Source organism: Lampetra fluviatilis, chromosome 2, assembly GCF_964198595.1.
Source record: "Lampetra fluviatilis chromosome 2, kcLamFluv1.1, whole genome shotgun sequence".
NCBI lineage: Eukaryota > Metazoa > Chordata > Hyperoartia > Petromyzontiformes > Petromyzontidae > Lampetra > Lampetra fluviatilis.
The window spans coordinates 26,158,781-26,177,544 of NC_136276.1; the positions used below are offsets into that span (position 1 = coordinate 26,158,781).

An 18,764-nucleotide genomic window follows, 5' to 3' on the forward strand; every position below is an offset into this window, starting at 1 on the left:
CTGGCTGCGGTACTAACTCATGCCGGGAGCCACCGCTGGGGGGCCTGCGGGGGACTGAGCCCTCGTCCCTCTGCCCCTGCTGAATGCCCCCCCCTTTCCAAATCCTCATATCAATTATAATTGACTTATTATCTAGAAACGCCACACTGAAATCGTGGGACCATATTTTTTTTTCTTTCAGGAAAGTCCTGCCTTGGGATTTTATTTTTGAGATGCTTTCAGCCAATGGTTTTTTTTTCTAGTTGCCCTTGGCCACGTACGGTGCGAAAGAAATTCAACATACATGACAGAGACTACAGGAATCACAATGAATGTTTATTGTTTTACAAGTGGGAGGAAACCGGAGGACCTGGATACAACTCACGCGCGTGAGAGGGCAACACTCTATCCCCTTATAGATGGAAACACATGGTGATTAGTCAACTTGCAGTACTGAATTATAGTCAAGGGAGCAGTTTGTTTAACATTTTAGTTTTACCAGGTAAGGCCCACTGAACTATATTGCTCTTTTTCAGAAGTGACCTGGTCACAAATGATATCTGAACGAAGTGGCTTATCGCGTGGAAATGTTTAATGTGGATAAATCAGTTTAAACGCATGTTTTAAGTGTGGAGAGGACATCTGGAGGACCCAACCACCTGGAGAACATGCAACCTTCAAATATACAGGCATCGCCAGGGTCGGGATCGAACCCAAGACCTCCTGTATACCAGGCGAAGTAGCTAAGATCTCACCACCCGTGGCAAAGTGAGGGGGCATTTAAGAAACGTGTCCACTGTTTCAGCTGCCGCTGCACCTTGGCAGCAGCATCCTGTAGTTTATTTAAGAGTGGCTTATGCCTGCCCTCGACCGAGGGCATTAAAGAGCACACGTCAAACCTGAAGTCCTCTCAGATAAGTTCTTGACCGAGAATAACTCTCCCTTTTGTTAGTGCAGTTTCTAGATTTGTCCTTAATCCATAAACTCAATAGGTGTGTAATAAACGACTGGACCACGATGTCTGGCTCAGTGTCCTTTATTCGGTTCGTGCTGTACACCCACACGGCTGTCTTTACTCTGTAGCTTCTCCACGGTGCTGACTCCAATGTCGGCCCGATCCACAACAGCAGCTCCGCTGCTGTTTCTCTCACACAGCCCCCCTTGGCTGTACTCGCTGCAACTCCTCTCCCTCCGCAGCTCTGACAGCCTCTTGCTGTCTCTCTCTCTCTCCGCAGCTCCTCCTGGCAGCCACACCGCTGCCTCTAACACGCAGCCCTTCTGGCTGTCTCCTCTGCAGCTGCACACCACTCCGCAGCTTCCTCTTATCTTCGGGGTTGGCTCCCGATGGCCGTCGGCGCCCCCCCCTCTCCACACTCGCCCGCGTGGCCTCACTCTTTTCCGCTCACACCCCGACTGCCTTCCCCTTCCGGTTTATCCGCTTAAGGACCCGAACCTTCCCCCCACGTCACATGACTCCACCCCCCGTGACGTCACATCCGGAAGGTCGCTTACGCCCGCATTACACCACCCTCCCCCGTAGAAAAATCCCAGCCGACCTCGGCTGACCAATAGCAAATCGTAATGCGGCGAACCGAGCTTCCCCCCCTAAAGGACACTAAGCATACAATGTAACAGCAAGAACAACAACAACAACGCAATTAACATCAACGAACGTACAAAAAGCATGCAATAAATACAACTGTAAGAAAAAAATAACAAGACAACAACAATCAACGAAACGTAAGCGATTTGGAACGTGTGCGGGTCGCCGGCCCGTCCCGGACGGTCGGCGGCCCACTCGCAGAACGGGAACGCGATGAAAGTCGAGGAATGACAGGGGGTAATCCCCCTGTCGCAGCTGGAAGTCCACCGCCGTCCCGTGTCTCTAAAGAGTTAGTCTTGGGCTTGTCCTGCGACCGTGCCCGCAGCTGGGTCGGAAGGGCTGCAGGGCTCGAAGGTCCCGCAGACCTGGCAGGCGTCCTCCGAGCAGGGCCCCTCGTCCCCCGCAATGTCACGGCCGGCCTGTCTGGAACAGGTACGACAGGCGCTCTAGCAAGATCAATGGACGCAGGCAGGGGAGAGTCAGCAGCAACAGACCCCGGCAAGGCAACATTGGGGGATGACGCATCATGTAAGGGAGCAACATATGGTTTCAAGCGCGACGTATGCACAACCCAGCGACGAGACCCAATCTGGACGCGTGCTGACTGTGGGTTGGGAACCGCAATGAGGCGTACAGGACCATGCCAGGGTTTGTGCAATTTCGGCGAGGTCCCCGGACGTACCTGTGGACAATGAAGCCAGGCTAGGTCCCCAACCTTCCAAGGGCACTCCCCCTCAGACCGTCGCGCATATCGCTCGTTCCGGGCCTGGGCTTTGGCCGTAGCCACGCGGGCATTCTCCCGCGCCTCCGTGACTCGGCGAACCGTGTCCTGAATGTATTCAGGAAGTGGTTTACGAGGTCCCTTCACCCCAGTTCCCAATTGCACATCCACCGGCGGCACGTTTTCCCGACCATACATAAGGTAAAACGGCGAATATCCTGTAGCCGCATGAGGCGTCATCCTGTACGCCGAAAGCACCCCGGGGATGTGCAGATCCCAATCTGATTGTTGTTCACTCACGGTATGGCAAAGCATGGCAGACAATGTCCTGTTCAGCCGTTCAACCATACCATCCGTCTGCGGATGGTATGGGGATGTCCGTACTTTCTTAGTCCCAAGGCCCGCGCACACTTCCGCCAATAATTTAGAAGAGAAATTCCTGCCCTGGTCCGTGAGGAGTCTCTCAGGCGCCCCCTTATCCATAATATACCCAAACAAAAAGGCGTCGGTAATGGCCGCGGCCGACTGATCGGGCAACGGCCAGGCCATCGGCCAACGGGAGAGGTACTCAACCCCTACCAGCAAATATTTATTACCCCTCGCCGATGGTGGAAAAGGTCCCAATATGTCCAGTGCCACCAATTCATTGACTCGAGACACCTGAATCGACTGGAGAGGCGGCACGTAAGGATGTTTCGGCGGCTTACGTCGTGCACACGCAGGGCACGCGCGCACGTGCCCTACGACATCTGTCGCCATGCCGTGCCAAAAATAATGACGTTGCAACGTCAACAAGGTGTTCTGCACCCCTAAATGTAAGAGAGTGTCACAATGGAGGGTTCTAATCAACTCGAATCGCAAGGACGTTGGTACCACCAGGCGCCAACGTTCCTGGAACCCCTCCCGCCACATAAGCAGACCATCTCAGAGAGCGGTTTGCGGCCCCACAGCCTTACTCGGACTCCCATTGTCCTTAGCAGACCGCTTCCGCAAGGACACCAATGACTCATCCATCATCTGTTCCCGGATCCAGACAGACCGCGGCAGATTCAAAACCCCGTCAGCCGGTCCCGGTTCCATCGGAGTGTCCGACTTCTCGACGGCCAACGTAAGCGGCTGAGGGGGGTTTGGAATCGGCGAACACCTATGCGTCCCCGACTCACATTTACAAGGGGCGCGCCGCGGTAATCTGGAAAGTGCGTCAGCGTTCGCATGGCGCACTCCCTTCCGATGTTGAATTTGGAAGGAAAATTCATGTAGCATGTCCAACCAACGTGCCAACTGTCCGGATGGCTGGTCAATTTTAAGGGCATATTGCAAGGCCGCATGATCCGTACGCACAATAAAAGAACGACCGTAGAGGTATGGTCGAAATTGCCGTAGGAAAAAAACAACCGCCAATAGTTCTCTGCGAGTGACACAGTAGCGGGTTTCCGCAGGAGACAAGACTCGGCTACCATACGCCACGACACGCTCTACACCCCCTTTAGACTGTGATAACACCGCCCCAATACCTGTGTCACTCGCGTCCGTATCAAGAATGAATGGGTGATCGAAATCGGGATAATCCAATGTTGGGGCCGTGGCCAATAGATCACGCAGACTCCGAAAGGCCGCCTCCTCCGGCTGTCCCCAAACAAACTTCCGTCCTTTACCCGTAAGGAGATGCAAGGGCCTCGCAATCGTCGTAAAACCCGGCACAAATCTTCGGTAATACGAGGCAAATCCCAAAAACCGCCGAACATCCCCCACGGTGGCCAGAGTCGGCCAATCCCGGACGCACGCCGTCTTTTCCGGATCCGTGGACACTCCCTCAGCACTCACAATGTGCCCCAAATAGCGGACGGACCGTTGCAGTAGGTGACATTTCTTTGGTTTGAATTTCAATTTGGCAGAACGCATCCTCGTGAACACTGTCTCCAGCCGCGTCAAATGTTCATCAAATGTGCGGCTGAAGACAATGATATCGTCCAAATATATAAGACATGTCTCCCACTGCAACCCCGTCAAAACGAGCTCCATCAATCTTTGAAATGTAGCAGGGGCCGCATTCAATCCCATCGGGAGACAGTTGAATTGAAATAACCCCTGCGGCGTACGGAATGCGGTTTTCTCCCGTGAGGACTCGTCAAGGGGAAGCTGCCAAAATCCCGAAGAGAGGTCCAGTGTGGAAAAGAACTTAGCCCCCGACAATGCGTCGAGGGAGTCATCCATACGCGGCAGGGGGTACGCATCTGCCACCGATATCTTATTCAATTTGCGGAAATCAACACAAAATCGCAATTTGCCATCCTTCTTCTTAACCAAGACGACTGGAGCGCCCCATGGGCTGTTAGATGGCGATATAATGTCCGCAGCCAACATGTCTTCCACTGCCCCCCGTACGTGTTCTCGCTCCGCAGGACTCATCCGATGCGAATTTAATCGAATAGGGGCAGCATCGCCCGTCTCAATGTGATGGTAAAGCAACGAAGTGCGGCCCAAATCCAAATCATCGGAGCTGAACACATCGGAATATGTCAACAACAATTTACGCAGCGCACCACGTTGCTCCATGGACAGGGAAGAATTTTCGTCACATAAATGAGCAACCCAACGATCATCCGAACTCCTTGGCTCGGAAACCCCAGCAACAACTCCCCGGCTATGTGGACAATCATGGGTCGCAAACGCCGTAGTGGCATGTGCCACAACCGTACCGGCCGGGACACGGACGTTTTCTCCCCCCGCATTAAGCACCTGTAAAAACGGTAATTGATCCGGCCGGACGATGGTCTGTGCCCCCACTAACGCCAACCCGGTTGTTATCGCGGCGGACGGTGACAACAAGACCCCTACTGCTCCTAGCCGATCAGGCAGGGGCTTCCGATACCGCAAGGGTATAAGCATCTGTGTACCAGGTGGGATGTCCACAGATGCGACGGACAGCGCCTGCACTTGTACGGCCGAAGCAGGTCGCCCCCAGGGCGACGGCAGAAACGAGATTTGACGGCCCCCCGGCAGTTCAATACAATTCTCACTGATTTTGATCAAAATGGGCATCTTAGCCAAAAAATCGGTGCCTAACAAACAAGGAACCGCCAAAGATCTCGATATCAACACAACACCCGAGGCCGACACATCCCCAATAGATATCTTAGCATCCACCTGACCCACGATACCCATGCTACCCCCGTTCGCAGCGACGCACGACCCATAAACCGGACGCACAGCCCCCGGCGGGATGCCCAACAGATGAAAAATGACATCCGAAATAATAGTCGCAGACGCGCCGGAGTCGACCAAAATGCGTACGTCCACCCCTTGTATAGACCCCGGTACAGTGGACGAGCCCGTAGCGGCCGCGACTACTCTCCGTGCCAACTTGCGCCATTGCGTGACCGAGCGACAAGGCCCCGTCGAAGGGCATGCTTTAACCACAACGTTAGGATGGCGCAACGACGGTGATGGGTGAGGTGTAAAGCCTTGCCGAGTGTCTGGTGCGTGCCGACATGCCTGTTTCGGAGGATCTTTAGCCGACTTGACCGGTGCCGAGGCCTCCTGCTGCGGCGGAGCCGGGAAGCGGGCCCAGCAGTCTCTGGCGTAGTGGCCCCTACGCCCGCAGCGGAAACATTCGGCCTCGTTGCGCCGAAGCGCAGGCCTCGCCTCCTGACGGCCCCGTTCTGGTAGCGCCGCGCGCGGTCTCGGCCCGCCGCGTCCCGTCCATGGAGCGGAGGCGGCCGTCAGTTGTTGAGGGCCCCGGTCATCCGGAACATAGACAGCCTGCGCAGGGTTCCACCCCAGCGCATCCCCTTCTTTGACGGGCCCCCCCGTCCACGCCGTCACTTGTTTCCAGCGACGGAGGTTGAATTGCGCATCGAGACACTTAGCAGCCGTCCGGGAAGTTAGCTTCTCATGCCCACACACAGGCATGGGGATCCCTAGATCCCGAGACAGCTCCAACATTTTCCCTAATATGAGAGGCTCGAGCAGGTCCTGTGGCGTCTCAGGATAAGCTGCCATGGCCAGCTCCAGCACCGCACCCCTGAACGCCACGGGCGACTCCTCTGGTGCTCGTTGTCGTTGAGCGAATCGCCGATGCGCATCATCTGGTGGCTCATAAGCATCGGCCATTTCTTGAAAAACACCACATAAAGTTGCCTTCTTATCGGTCGTTATGGAACGGAAGAATCGGACAGATTCGTCGTCCAGGAGAGTCGGCAACACCTCCAAAGCCTCCGCATCGGTCCATCTTGCTGTGCGTACCGCCGCCAAGAAGCGGCAGGCGAACGCGCTCCAGTCCCCACCGACGGAAAATTCTTTAACCGTTGTAAGGTGGCGACTCCGACTCCTCTTCCAGCCGTCTTCCAATGGTGGTGGTTGTGATGGCAAATTCAAAATGGCGTCGGCCCGCGGCGTGGCCAAGATGGCGGTTTGGCGCCACGGAGCGCGCAAAATGGCGGCCTCTTGCCGCGTGGGCAATGGCGGCGGCAGGACAGGCAACGTGGCGGCCCGCGGAGCACCACTTGCATCATCCATCGTCCCTGGCGCGACGAGATGGCATAGATGCGCCAGGACGTCCTTAAGTGCCTCCAGTTGTACCGCCATCGCTTGCCATCGTTGATCCGCGTCTGATGATGTCGACGGACCCGCCACCGCGCCAACATCCTCCACTCCCGTTCCCGTGGTCGCCTCAGCCGGGCTCTCCTCCACCACCCCAACAGGATCCGTGGTTGGAGGGAGTTCGTCGTCGTCGGACGAAGAAGCCGATGCAGGCGCCGGATTAACTTTCTTCCTCACTTGTTTCGACATGCCGTTGCACTTCCGACACCAGTGTAATAAACGACTGGACCACGATGTCTGGCTCAGTGTCCTTTATTCGGTTCGTGCTGTACACCCACACGGCTGTCTTTACTCTGTAGCTTCTCCACGGTGCTGACTCCAATGTCGGCCCGATCCACAACAGCAGCTCCGCTGCTGTTTCTCTCACACAGCCCCCCTTGGCTGTACTCGCTGCAACTCCTCTCCCTCCGCAGCTCTGACAGCCTCTTGCTGTCTCTCTCTCTCTCCGCAGCTCCTCCTGGCAGCCACACCGCTGCCTCTAACACGCAGCCCTTCTGGCTGTCTCCTCTGCAGCTGCACACCACTCCGCAGCTTCCTCTTATCTTCGGGGTTGGCTCCCGATGGCCGTCGGCGCCCCCCCCTCTCCACACTCGCCCGCGTGGCCTCACTCTTTTCCGCTCACACCCCGACTGCCTTCCCCTTCCAGTTTACCCGCTTAAGGACCCGAACCTTCCCCCCACGTCACATGACTCCACCCCCCGTGACGTCACATCCGGAAGGTCGCTTACGCCCGCATTACAGGTGTTTGCCTACCTGTACGTTTTAAGATGGAATGTTTTTGTTGTGATATATATGAATGCAATCCTCTAATTGTGTTGAAAGTTTAAATGTATATTCTTGGTTATTTAGGTAAAGTCACGTAGAAGGGAAATAATACAATAATACAAATTTAACTATAAAATTCTCACGAAAATGTTCTTGCTGTGGTTTTCACACCTGATGATGATTGCTTGTGTTGCATATTTTAATAGCACGTTGATAACAAATGTAAAACTCGTGTTATATCCACAACTCATGGAATTAATGTAATGTAGCCACTCCACAATATTGTACATCCTTTTATGTGCATATCATTGTTTATTGTTACTGGCGCAGATCACACGAGGATTAACGGATGCATTTGACGACAGATAAGAAGAAGAAAACACCTTTTTAAACCGTGACATTGTTTGACCAGTGAACGAGACATCCTCATTGTCGTGTGGATTTACATATCGATGAATATGAGAATCTACGGTCAAGCAAACAAGGTGTTAAAACCAAAGCAGATGGCATCATCGACTCGCTGAGGTTGCATGTGCAGTGCTAAACGTACAGCCTTCAGCTATATATTAAGCATAACAAAAACAAGAGAAAGCTCCATTCCTTTTGAATATGTAACACAAAACTAGTATTATCATCGTGGAGAATGTAAGTAACAAAATAAACAATCAATCAGTCTTCTTCCCATATATGTCCCTTTAATGATGCTGAAATAATTTTCTGCCAGAAGGTCGTGTGGCTGATGGAATGTGTAAAATATACTTAAATTTGTATGTTGACAGGCATGGAACGAAGGCGTATTTTTCTGATTATTTATTGTATTTTTTTAAGTCAGTTTATATAGTCAACAAAAGTTTTAACGTTCAACAGGGTCCCCCATATCTGTGAAATGTAGGCATTTTTCATTGGTCAACACATTTCCCCTGGATCTGGTTACTGCTGATGTCATATTTCCTCATCGACAGCAGCAGCTGAGATGTCTGCAACAGTTTTAGATTCTGCATGCAGCAGCAGATGTGTTGAGGAGTAGAGTGACGACGGGATGAGTGATGACGGGATATCGCACTCGCCTCCGGAGCAGTGACGTCATGTCACCTCGGGGTATTTGAGGGGGGACCGGTCACATAGAGGGGCTCTTCGCCAGGAGCCAGGCGAGTGAGTGGTAGGGGAGTAGGGACCCCGGGTCAAAGGGGAATTGGCGCCAGGCTAGAGGGCTGCTTTAACCGGCTGACCGAGTTGGCTGAACCCTCGACCAGTGCTGAGGGTTAAGCTGGTAGGGTGTAAGGAACTCCCAGTACCCTTCCCTTGGCGAGATTAGTTAGTACCAAGTTGTGTTAACCCCTTCCCACGAGTTCGGCGTAAGCCCCTAATAAACTATTCGGCGTTAGCCCCTATACAACTCGCTTCCAAGTCGTTCTTCTACACAACAGATGTATAAACAGCAATTGTTACTTATGTAGAAGGCAGCCACGGCAAAATTCAATAGCAAAATCACAATATAATTTTGATTTATAAAGCTGTGTAAACAGGACAACAAAAATCATGGGCATCAAGCGGTAACTTTCAATGCTTGACTCAATGATAACGGCACGTCTACTGATCTATATTTAGGACAGAAGCAATAGAGAATGTTCACAACAGGAGCAAGTCATGATCGTATGGCAGAGATGTGCTGGCATATTACATGATGTCTCCTTGATATTGAAATACTGTAAAACAATACTTAAGGTACCCTACAAGGTGGAGAGGGGGCTAAAGAGTGGTCACGGAGTATTTTCTTGTTTGTGATTTTTTTGTTATTTCTTAGAACCTATCTACGTGACTTTACCGAAAGATCCAAAGAATATGAGTATTTTCTATTTATTTACATGAGAAATAAAATACAATTATAGTGCATCAGAAATAGGAATGGGATTTGGGAAGAGTAAGACCGTTTTGAGCTATGATTTACACGGGAATGAGATGGGAGTGCAGATGTAAGGACGAAGTTACATTGAGTGGACACGGAGGTTGTGACAAAGGGCCTTGCTTTCTATAGTGGAGTGCAACAGGTGGCGTTCAGAGATGAAATTGAGAATCTATGGAGGCTCTTCAAGATTAACGAAGACAATATTTTATTTTATTTGATTGGAGACCAGTGGAGGGATCTTTGCACTACGTTCTCATTGCAAGTAATACAAAGGACAAAGTCACGTAAGCTGCTTTATGCAACGACTGACAATTTGGGTAATGCGGTGCCTTTTATGGGAAGTCTGGAAGCAGCAATGTTGTAGTTACGGTTACCGTGTTTATGTCCCAGGCATCTCTTTAAGGAATGTTTTAATCTAGTACAGATTGTGAAAACAGTGGTGACAGTACTGTAATGCATAAGGGTTAACAGCAGCATTCGCTAATTAATTGATATAGAAGCAGTGAGTGACATAAGCTGTAGCAATGAAACGCATAACAATAGGAGTAATAGCAATGATATTACTTGACAATCACCATTAGCCATGGGCAATCTTCTACTGAAAGCCTGCCCAAGTCACCACCATCTCTCAGCATGCTGCGATAGAATAATCCATATGGCATCTTCACACACGAGCTCATATCATCACTGCATCTCCTCAGTGGCCAAACTCATGAACCCATTCCGTACCTTGGCTGTCACACCCCCCCCCTCCCAAGATTTGAACTCGCAACCTTCCGATTGCGAAGCACTCAACCCTACCACTCAACTACCTGGCCGGACATGTGCGTGTCAATCCACTGCTGGATGAGCGCCTCGCAGCGCGGATGGGTGAAACATCGAAGTACAAAACTTCGGATTTTTCTTCCCATCAGCCCCATGACTACCCTGATTGTGCAATGTGACCACCGATCCAAGCATCTGTCCATGCAGGCTCAATTCTTGGCTTCTGAAATCTGAAAAAAAAACTATTTAAGAAATATGAAACTCCTTCTTGGTTCTTTCGGTAAAGTCACGTAGAAGGGAAGTAATAAAATAATAAAAATAAAACATAATAAAATAATTCTGACGAAAAAAATGCTCACGACGTTTCGGCCTCTCCTGAGGACGGCTGCTTGCGTTGTGGCCGAAACGTCGTGAGAATTTTTTTATTATGTTTTATTTTTATTATTTTATTACTTCCCTTCTACGTGACTTTACCAAAAGAACCAAGAAGATGAATCCCTGGAGTCACGAAAGCTTTAAATCGAAATTTAAATATGAAACTATTTAAATTTTACCAGGTAAGCTATATCCTGTAGCTTTTTTCAGAAGCGACATGGCTACCAAGTGATAGCTCAACAAAGTGGTTTATCGCGTGGAAATTTATATCAAATAACTATAAACGAATGTTTCAAAATATGGAGGGAAAAACCAGAGGACCCGGAGAAAAAAAAGACACAAGACCAGACAGCGAGAGAGAGACGAAAACTTTCAATATACAGCAGACGTCAGGGTCGCATCCCTGGCCTATTACAGACCAATTCAGATCTTATTGGTCACCCCATGCCATTATAAACGTTCATCTTACAAAGTCCCATATGGACCTGAAAACTAAATTTACCCGTACAAGAATTCGGGGTTAAACTGTATGGGTTGACAGCTATGGGGTCGGGATCGAACCCACGACATCCTGTGCACCAGGCGAGGTAGTTAACATCTCGTGTGCACTGAGGAATATGGTCACAGGCCAGACGACAGAAATGTGAGTGGGGCCAATGGCAACAAATCCACTGCTGGATTATTTTTTTCCACCTTAGGACGACCGCTTGTATTGCGGTCGAAACGTCGTGATCGATTATTATTTTGTTCTACCTACGTGACTTAACCAGAGTAGAGAATACAATGGAACGTGATTTTTGCATGTTCCCTACAGTACAGCAGACACTTGATGTGCATAGGACGTCAAGGCTTTGTGCATTCAAGATGGGAAAGGCAACGCATAGATTGGCTGAAGAAAAACATTAAAACACCCAATGCAGGATATACCCCCATGAAAAAACTCGTCCTGTGACTCAGCGTGGCAGGATATAAATATACACGAAGTGACGAATGCGTGGTGTGGGCCGTGACGGAGCAGCGAATATCGCACTCGCTTCTCGCGGATTCAACGACGATCGTCGAGCAGAGGCATCGATCCATCATCGATTGCCGCGCGCTCCACGGACCGAATCGTGCGCACGTGCTTGGGGAATCGGATTAATGACCATTTGTTCGAATAGCAGTACATAAAATCGAACACAACAAAGTCAGATTGACAAAGTGTAAAGGAAACAGACAATGAAAAGGAGACGTTTTATTGTGTTTTTTTATATCGATTGTCGAACAGCTTGGGGCTGGAAGAGGGTGGATTGCAACGCGCTTATAAATACCCAGCGCCGATGTAACGAGCCACCCCATTGGATAGAGCCGAGGTCGTCACGGCGAGACGCGCGTTTTAATTGGTCACAACTGGGTTGTGGGCGTATCCCCTCCCCACCCCCTTCTCCGCCCCCACCTCCTCCCCCTTGGGTGACGTCACGCGGAACCCTCATTGAGAATCGCGGCGCGTGCTGGGGGTTTCCCGCCGCCGCTTCGCGCGCCACTGCGCATGCGCCTAGCTGAGTGAGTGGCGGGGGAGGGGGACAAGTAACCCCCCCCTCCATCCCTCGTAGTGTTGCCACCTCTGAGGTATAAAAACCGGGACGTTCGTTCAGATTTTTTTGTTGATTGAATCAGCTACGAACAAGGGGCCCAAGAGACGAGTCTCATTTGTATCAGAACTGCCCGCAACTGGTTTGCAGACACGCCCGCGTATAGGTTGCATGCAACTAAGCTGTGTGCTGATCACTCTCACAGGAGACATATTTCCTAACTCTTATTCTCTCTTATTCTTTATCCACGGATGATAGCTCTAGGACACCCTGTATAGCTTCACATCATTTGGGGAGTCTGTGAATTGAATTGCCTTGCCTGTAACTAACGTTGGTTTCTGAAGCCAATACAATGAACCACTGAAAAATAAGAGGTTTAACACGTTGGGGCCGTCGATAAATGACGTCACGCAACTGGGGGGGGGGGGGTCAGACATTTGTGACGATGTGTGACGAGGGGGGGGGGGGTGAGAAATGTGACGTCACATCAAAATGCGCAACTTTAAATAAATATAGACAACACGTTCTACTTAATTAAATTGACTTTTTAATAAATGTTTTCTCCTACAACATCAGAGTGCAGCGCCACATTAAATACGCACTACAATGACAATAGTTTAAAGCGATTTAAAGCATGTTTTATTTTTTCTGAGGGGGGGGGGCAGAGCTTTGTGACGTCATATTTGAGGGGGGTCTGACTTTTTGTGACGCCGTGTGACGAAGGGGGGGGGTCAAAAATCGTCCAAAATCGCGTGACGTCATTTATGGACGGCCCCTTTCTGGCAATAAAACAGGTGTTAAGATGTTCAAACACCTTTTGCAAGGAATCAAGTCTGCATTAACCACACATATTTCTGGTGAACATGCAAACAAACATGGTGTCAAAATATATGAATGGTCTTTGAAACTGATTGGCCTACTCCTGAGATGGCTTTCTTCATGGCCTCGTCTCAAGAGTGTCAGACCAGAGACGAACAGTGATACTGGCAAAAAGGTCCCATGATACAATGGACTGCTGCTTTTCGGTTAGTTTTACGCAGGATTTATTGCCACGAACCCTCCACCATCCGTCAAAATTGCCACATCGATACGTACAGTATCATTTACACGTGGCAATGTGTTGATCAATTTCTGACCAGTAAAGCTTCTCACCGGTTGCTCAAGACATTTTCATGACGTAATTAAACTTCAACATCTGTCGCTTACTAATTTGAAATTTTCTTATGACGTGTCCTTGTCATAACAAATGAAACTGCTCAGTTCAGTTTTTGCGCACAAACAACTAGCCTTGCCCTGAGGCAATTTGGCTGAACTGCATTGGGAAACCACATTTATTTTCCCTTCATACCCTGCAAACCTCTCATTCGCTTGAGGATTATACTTCAGATGTATGTCATAGCATAACTCTATAGTTGAACATTAAACAACACTTGTATTACTATACAAAGTATTTTATACTGGAGGAATCCGATGAGATATAAAGCTCTTTTTCACAGATCTCCAGTAGTTTTTAATTGTTACTGATAAATGTGTACGTATAAAATCCAATACTGGGAGTGGAGTGGTGGCCCAGTGGTTAGCACACTCCGCTATGGACTCGGGACGACCTTAGTTCGATTCCTGGAAATCGCCAACGGTGGTCGGGGAGTAATATCTGACGCATATCACATTTCTAATTGAATACAGAACGTCCAAGGACGAACGCATGTTGGAATGCATTCCAGCAATTGTCCCAACCTCTGTTCGCGTACCCCCTCTCAGCCCTATCAACTGTCAGCATATCCCCTACCAGCAGGGCTTTAATTTCTCGTGGAATATTTTATGGAGACCCCCCACCCACCCATGACCCCACAAATGGCAGATAATTTGTGTGATATTAGTATTGTTAGTTGCATCATTGGGTTGTTTACAGCGTGCGCGGCATCATGAATACACACACTTCCTCTTTCGTACGGCTGATGTAGATGCAGAGCGACAACTACAAATTCACGTTCAGGTGGTCAAGCCAGATAACCGCATCAGGAGCAGTGGAGTGGATCGCTGCGATGTCTCCTTCGTATTTGTGAATCGGGCATTGCGTCGTCATATGATGTACGGTCTGTTGTGGATGACCATGGATACCTGCATCAGGTATCTGCATCTTCCATGCTTTGTGTGGATGCGGTTTAGGGTGCACCATGAACTTTGTGGATGATCAAACCCAGGGATCTTCTGCGTTGAGTCTTTCACTACAAGGTGTTTGTTTATTTTGAACTCTATTCAGTTTTCCAAGCTTCATCGGGGGTCGAAATCGAATTGTTTAAGGTTAAGCGGATGGTGTCCAAAAGGCCTTGCTGTGATTTCAAGCGATGACGAGGGATGTTATGGAATGGCGACTGTATCCTTCGACTATGCATATGTAGTGACTATGGCTGTCACTGTATGGTGCCGGGGCTTACGAAGCCACGGCGGATAATGTGTTATCAATATGGGCAGCCCGGGTTACGGGGTGTAGTACCAGCCCTGGCGGGGCTGGGTGAGTGCTGGTTAGCGTGGAGGCACCGCGAGCAGTGTGCGGTGCAGGCTCCCGGTGAGGGAGCGAGAGGGAGCGTCAGCCAGCCAGGGTTACATTGGGGCATGATACGCTGGTTGACCTGCTGACACGTGACCGGATGATACTGGAGGGAGGCCACCTGTGGCCGGGGGCCGCGGGGTGGTCACGTGGTCCAAAAGAGCTCTCGGGAACCTTCGAGAAGGAGCTCGAGAGACCTGGAAGGTGGGCGGGGTGAAGGGCGGAGCCAGCCCCAGCCCGAGGGGATATAACGAGGGCCCCATGAAGAGCTCGAGGTTCTTCGTGTGCTGGTGTTATGAAGATCCACGTCAGGGAAAAGACGCCTCTAGCCACGCGGTCCGGGACCCAGCTTGTGGTCCGGACCGGGATAGCGAGTCGTGTCTAGTTCTGCCGTAGCGTGGTTAAATGGGCATTCGAGACCCGAGTGTAGATTGTGTTATGTTACGTACCGTTGTGTAAATAAATAGTGTTGCTCCTAAGATAACGTTTGCGACTCAGTTGGACTCACTACACATATGTAGTGGTGATACGCGCGGGTAGTAAGGATCGTGGGGTAGCGCGTGGTGATTGGCTGTGGGTTGGTGACGCGCGCTGACGGTGAGGGATCGTAGGTCAGCGCGGGGTCATGGGTTATGTGATGGTGATTGGCTGTGTGTTGGTGACGCACGCTGACAGTGATGGATCGTGTGGCAGCGCGTGGGGATTGGTTATGTGCGCTGGCACAAGAAAGGATCGTGTGGCAGCGCGTGATGATTGGTCGGTTAGGGTGGGTGCTCGCATCGCGGTCCGCATAGGCTCCGTCTCCTTGGAGTGGAGGGTTATATAAGGCGGTGCGCGCGGGTGCTCGGGGAGAAGTTGGTGACCAGTGAAGACGGAAGACGGAGGAGGAAGAGATAGGGCCCTGAAACACCTAGTCCCGCTGTCCTTGTAGGGACCGGGGCCCTGTGTGGCTCGGAAGCGGGACCTTGGGACCCGGGGGCCGGACGTCCGTGTGAGGACCGGGCCACGGGACCCAGTGGTCGTGATCCGTACCCAAGCTGGGGTGGGTCTGGAGGTTCCCCCGGATGCTACGGGGCTGGAATGCCCGTGTGTGTGTAGCCGGGTGGAACGTGTAGCGTGAGCAGTAGTTACCACCCGTGTCAGGTGGAACGTGTAGCGTGAGCAGTAGTTACCACCCGTGTCAGGTGGAACGTGTAGCGTGAGCTGTAGTGACAACACGTGTTATTGTGACAACCCAAGTGTGAATAAAGTGTGCTACCCGTCAAGTGGTTTCCCACCGTAGTTTACTATACTTCACCTGGCGTCAGGAGTGAAAGTCTTCCAGGCATGGATACCAGGAAGACTCATCGGACTCACGAGATTGACCGCGAGGATATGTGATGGTGATTGGCTGTGTGTTGGTGACGCGCGCTGACAGTGATGGATCGTGTGGCAGCGCGTGGGGATTGGTTATGTGCGCTGGCACAAGAAGGGATCGTGTGGCAGCGCGTGATGATTGGTCGGTTAGGGTGGGTGCTCGCATCGCGGTCCGCATAGGCTCCGTCTCCTTGGAGCGGAGGGTTATATAAGGCGGTGCGTGCGGGTGCTCGGGGAGAAGTTGGTGACCAGTGAAGACGGAAGACGGAGGAGGAAGAGATAGGGCCCTGAGACACCTAGTCCCGCTGTCCTTGTAGGGACCGGGGCCCTGTGTGGCTCGGAAGCGGAACCTTGGGACCCGGGGGCCGGACGTCCGTGTGAGGACCGGGCCACGGGACCCAGTGGTCGTGATCCGTACCCAAGCTGGGGTGGGTCTGGAGGTTCCCCCGGATGCTACGGGGCTGGAATGCCCGTGTGTGTGTAGCCGGGTGGAACGTGTAGTGTGAGCAGTAGTTACCACCCGTGTCAGGTGGAACGTGTAGCGTGAGCAGTAGTTACCACCCGTGTCAGGTGGAACGTGTTGCGTGAGCTGTAGTGACAACACGTGTTATTGTGACAACCCAAGTGTGAATAAAGTGTGCTACCCGTCAAGTGGTTTCCCGCCGTAGTTTGCTATACTTCACATACACTCGTAACGAAGGCATTCAGCCGGGCCCTCAGTGCTTTCTTTAGTGACCATCGCTATTCTTGGCCCCTGACCCATGTGGACTGATGCCCATCTCATAGGCAATCCTGTCTTTATGTATGTTGAACGTCTTTCGCAACATAAGTAGCCAAACGTGCTCATCGGAGGTGCCAATTTTCGCTCTAAAGTCTCCGCGGACAACCAAGGGCATCTCAAGCATCTCAAGTGGGACACGTGTCCACCTCGGTGGGAGCGTAGACAGCGGTAGGAGGCAACCAAAAGAGCGCCTCAGCTTCATCGTCGTCGTCATTGTCCGCTCACTGACCGCAGTGACCCATAACCACCAGGGGAACAAGAGCACCCTCAACCACAGTGGCCAACCAATGCCGGTGTTCACCCTCCCAGGCAGCCCGAGCAGCAGTGGTCTAGCCACCATGACTGACCTGGACCTCCCCAGGGTGACAACACCTCAAACAGGGCGGCCACTTTGACCTTTAGTCTGCGCAGTTCCTTTTGATAGGAGGGCCAAGGTATCATCATCTCCCAGAGTTAGGACGTTCCAGGAGATGAACCTTACAACTCGCCGAAGGTTCACCCCAGGCTGGCGCCTTCGGGGGCGGAGGGGGGGTATGACCCCCTCAGCTCTCCTCCACTGGTGCCCTTTGACTGCTGGAACAGCTGGGCTCGGGCACCAGCAAGAAGCCACTGTCCCCCTGGTCGCTGGTCCTGCAGATCTTTGTTGGGGCATCAGTGGAGGGACCTTACACATGGCTTAGTCCCAACTCGTATTCAGTGACTGAGACAAAAAATCGGTCCAGGCATTTATAAACACAGCGGTCCAAATTTGGGCTGTGGACATTTATTTTTTAGACGAGTTGTGCGACGAACTTTCATACTTGTAGCTCGATGTGCGCTGTGACGTCTTAGCGCCATTTTGCTGTGCGATCTCATTGGCCCATTTGGACTGGTCCAAAAAACAAATGGGCCGATGAAGAAGAATCTTTGGGGCTGCTGAATATGGGACTTAATGCCAACTGAGAGTGTAAATAACCAATGAGGCGTACACAGAAGTAATACAATATTTTAATAAAAAAATTACTCTGATCACATTTGCAATTTTCCCACACAGACCGGCCCACCGTACGGACTGCTGCTCCGATGGCCAGTCCGGGCCTGGTGGTATTCGACCGTGGATTCGTGTAATATTTGGGTTAATTGTAATAAAAACACATCTCTTATCCGTGACTTCATGTCGTCGTGGAGAGGGAGAGTTTAACTTTTATGAAATTATGTATGCATGTTTAATCTATTTCACACCGTACGTAGCCAACTGTGCTAATCGGAGGTGCGATAACTACGTATCATATAAATCATTTAAATATGGAGCATGTATAACATACAAGATTAGCGTCAGCTGTATTACCCTCAGTTTTTGCCTCCCGAGTTCCCCATTTCAAATCCAACATGAGTCCCTTGAAAATGCAATGCACTGACACCAGATATTTTCGCCATTGGCTAATTTGTGTGAATGCAAATGATCCTTGTTGACACTAGCAATTGGCACGTCATTGTGTGCCGGAGTGAACAGGTGCATTTGAAGCATTACTATCAACAACTTAATTACCACATTGTACCTTCCTTTGTGTGTGCCAGGGCAAGATGCCCCTGAACCGAGCTGTGACGAAGCATCAGTGAGTATGTTCTCCCCGTGGTCGCATGGATTTTCCCCCGGGTCCTCCGGTTTCTTCCTCCACACCTAGAATCAACACGCGTTTAGAGTATTTGGCTGCTATAAATGTCCATGTGAAAAGCCACTTCATTGAGCTATCGTTTGTGATAGCCGGGTCACTTCTGAAAAAGAGCTGTATCGCTCAGCCGGCCTTAC

At 50.9% G+C, this 18,764-nt stretch overlaps 1 protein-coding gene across 1 annotated transcript in view; it reads left to right on the top strand.

Annotated features, from left to right (window-relative positions):
- Positions 1 to 18,764, top strand: part of LOC144944630 (collectin-10-like) — a 484,828-nt gene that overhangs the window by 402,371 nt on the left and 63,693 nt on the right. The window lies entirely within an intron of this gene.